The sequence below is a fragment of the Pantherophis guttatus genome, chromosome 5, assembly GCF_059756535.1.
Source record: "Pantherophis guttatus breed Tessera chromosome 5, ASM5975653v1, whole genome shotgun sequence".
Classification (NCBI taxonomy): Eukaryota; Metazoa; Chordata; class Lepidosauria; order Squamata; family Colubridae; genus Pantherophis; species Pantherophis guttatus.
The window spans coordinates 37,538,796-37,542,843 of NC_142067.1; the positions used below are offsets into that span (position 1 = coordinate 37,538,796).

Sequence of the window (4,048 nt, forward strand, 5' to 3'; positions counted from 1 at the left end):
AGCAGTGGTCAAAATTAAAAGCAATTCGTGGCATGTTTCAAGGGAAAACATACCACGAAGTCAAGAAGCTTTTCCATTATGTCACACAAGGATCCATGCAAATAACTTTTTCAGATTTCAGACAGTTATTAGTAATGGAGACTGTGATTCAAATATATATTCCAGATAAATGTTTTCTCAATGCTACATTTTCAAAATATTGTAGTTTTTATATTTTTACTATCTTCCTGTATATCATACTTCACTATTATTATTAATATACATACTGGTATCATTCTGGATATATTGGTTATAAATATAGAATTTTCTTTTCCTTCAAAGGCAAATGGGCTGTTTTTTTCCCTTAAGGAAAAAGAAGAAAATGTTTTGCTTCTCATCCAAGAAGCTTCATCAGTTCTGATGGTAGGGGGAATGGAAGGATCTGATAGAATGGGGAAAGGGAATGGAAGGATTGTATTTCTTTGCAGTCATTTGGTTGTTAGCACTCTCTGAGAGCTCCTGAGGTCACTTCAGGGTTTTATCTGTGCCAAGTAGCCTCAGCAGCTCTCAGAGAGAGCTAACAACCAGATGACTGCAAAGAAAAACAATCCTTCTATCCCCGTTTCCCACCATCCTATCAGAACCTATGTTTCCATCCTCCAATCTCAACTTTCAGTACTTATCGTTCCATCTCTTCACCCCCACCCCCATCAGAACTGATGAAGCTTCTTGAATGAAAAGCAAAGTGTTTTCTTGTTCTTCCTCAAGAGAAAAAACAGTTCAGTTGCATTTTGAAGGGGGAAAAAAAGCATATTTGAGACAACTATGACCTGGATGACTGAGAATTTCCACAGATATATAGAATGACTCCTTTTTAAAAACCTTATCTGATTCCTATTTCCCATGTACATAAACTTAATTATTAAAGCTGTTTTGGGCTTTGTCATTAAAACAATTTATCTACCCAAGTCTTGTTTTTTATTTTTCTGTTGCCAACCTGTTGGATTTTAGAGGGGGGGTAGGCAAGGTTCTTTCTGGATTCAGCAATTTTTTCAAAAATGATGACAGTAACATTGCAATGGTAATACACTGTAATACACGCACACACACATGTACTTACCCACCACACACAAGATAACAGAGCAACAGAATTGTTGCTCTTCTCTGCACTCTTTCTAGAGTCTCAACATCTTTTTTACATTATGACAGCCAAAACTGAATGCAGTATTCCGATCGGCCTTAATGGTTGATTGACAAAGGTGGTGGTGGGGGGCCTGAGTTTCTCTCTCCTTTTTAGGGGAAATATTCTGCCCTTTTAATATTTCCTAAAATATCTCATTTTCCTAGGAGAGGGGTGGGTGATAATTTTCTACAGGACCTTAGAGACCTTCTGATACAACCTCTGCTCAGGCAGGAAATCTATACGATTTAAGACAAATGCATGTCCAATCTCCTCTTAAAAATTAGCATTCACAACTTCTGGAGGCAAATTGTTCCACTGATTAATTGTTCTAACTGTCAGGAAATTTCTCCTTATTCTAGGTTGCTTCTATTCTTGATTAGTTTCCATCCATTGCTTCTTGTCCTGCCTTCTGGTGCTTTGGAAAATAAATTGATTCACTCTTCTTTGTAGCAAACCCTTAGATATTGGAACCCTGCTATCCTGTCATCTCTAGTCCTTCTTTTCATTAAACTAGACATTCCAGCAACCGTTCTTTATGTTTTAGCTTCCGGTTCTCTAATATCTTTGTTGCTCTTCTCTGCACTCTTTCTAGAGTCTCAACATCTTTTTTACGTTGTGGCAGCCAAAACTGAATGCAGTATTCCAAGTGTGGTCTTACCAAGTCATTATACAGTGGTATTAACACTTCACCTGATCTTGATTCTATCTTTTATCACACGCCTTACTGAAGTCCAAGTAAATTATAACCACAGCATTTCTCTGGTCTACTAATGTTGTAACTTTGTCAAAGAATGCAACAAGATTAGTTTGGCCTGAACTGTTTTTGACAAACTCACACATAGAGGTCTGGAGTAGCTTTATTGCTACAAACAATATTTGTATATAGTTTTTATATTTTTTTTACAGTTTTAAAAAGGTTTTTTTTGGCAAAATGAAGTATTTCCTTATTAATCTGTGATATGATGTAATACCAGAACTTTTAAAAAGTTATAAATAGTAGGAAACATTGTTATTATAAATATCTTCTGGTTAATTTTTTAAAATTATTTTTAGCATATTTGTATTAATGCATAATGGTTTCTGGTTAAGGTTACATTAAAAGTTCTCTTAGGAAGCAACTTATGTAATCATTATAAAAAGAGCCATTTTTTCCTAACCAATATTAAAGCTGCATTTTAATTACTGGGATTAATTATGCACATTACTCTTACTAATTATTTTTAAAATCAAAGCCTACATAATGAACTCTGAGATTTTTTTCCCTAAGAATTATTTAATGCAGAAAAAAGTTCAAAGCAGAAACATCTGAACTTCATCATATATACAGTCCTGCAAAAAGTAAGTATGCCACTCAATCAAATCAGTCAGTAAATTAAGACCTCATCTTTACATTAGTAGCTTCAACTCTTTTAAAATTATATCTGCTGAAGAAAAAATATATTCATGTTTAATTATTTTACTCCTTTCTTCAATAATGCTGGTTCTGGTTCTTTTGCTAATGAAAACAGGCCAAGTAAGTAGTTCAATTGAACCAATAGGCCAGTATTACTATCCAAACACTCCTGGGATTTATGCTTCTTCAGCAAAGTCTTCAGAATACTTTGCAACATGGCCTACTTCATTGCAGAGGCAAGTTTTTCCACTGATTAACTGTTCTAACTATCAGGAATTTTTCCTTAATTCTAGGAGGTTCACTCTTTGGTTAGTTTCTATCCATTGGTTCTTGTCCTGCCTTCAGGTGCTTTGCAAAATAGGTTGACCCCTTCCTCTTTGGGGTATACCCTTAGACATTGGAACATTGCTATGATGTCACCCCTAGTCTTTCTTTTCATTCAATTAGACATACCCAATTCCTGCAACCATTCTACATAGGTTTTAGTCTCCAATCCCCTAAGCATCTTTGTTGTTCTTCTCTGCACTCTTTCTAGAATCTCAACATCTTTTTTATAACATGGCAATCAAAACTGGATGCAATATCCGAAGTGTGGTTTTACCAAGGCATTATAAAATGGTATTAACATGTTGGAAGAAAAATCCATCTGGTTCAGTTCCAAGCTGGGAGAAAGATGCTGGAAAGAAAATGGAGGCTGATTGGAAAGAAAGGTCTATTTATTGATGAACAGAACCCCCAGGGTTTGTAGTTCTGGCGCAGCTGACCAACTGGTTTGGTTTTACATGTGCTTTTTATACAGTTTTTACAGCATTTTGTAATCTGGATGGTTGCCTTATGTGTTTTTATTATTTGATTGGTTTTACTTGTTTCGCAAAAGCTCATGGTGGGTCTTAATGATCACTTCTTTAGTCCTAATCCTGTCAGACATGTGAAATTGATTTTATCCTGTTATCTATTGCCTCTAGCTTGCCTTTCTTAATGGATAGGTATTGTTTCCACTTTTCTCAATGTCCTGTTCTTTAACCAATCACCTTGGAGCTGAAGTTCTTTTGTGTTGGGAATAGCTGGCCCAATCTTTCTTAATGGGCACAAAACATTGCCAAAAAGGCATTAAGAGTTGTTAACCTAATCTTGTGTAGCTTCTTCTCTGGTAATATTGTACTACTAGAGCATACAAAACATTTGCTAGACCAATTCTTGAATACAGCTCATCTGTCTGGAACCCGCACCACATATTCGACATTAATACAATTGAGAGAGTCCAAAGATATTTTACAAAAAGAGTCCTCCATTCTTCTAACCGCAATAAAATACCTTATGCCACCAGTCAAATTTTGGGCTTAGACAACTTAGAACTATGCCGACTTTGGTCTGACTTAAGTGTAGTACATAAAATTATCTGCCACAATGTCCTACCTGTCAATTACTACTTCAGCTTCAACCACAACAATACACAAGCAAATAATAGATACAAACTCAAGGTAAACCGTACC

General features: G+C 35.6%; 1 pseudogene; it reads right to left on the bottom strand.

Annotated features, from left to right (window-relative positions):
* Positions 1-2,548: 2,548 nt before the first annotated feature.
* LOC148113331 (centromere protein W pseudogene) lies at positions 2,549-2,784 on the bottom strand (annotated as a pseudogene).
* Positions 2,785-4,048: the final 1,264 nt, after the last annotated feature.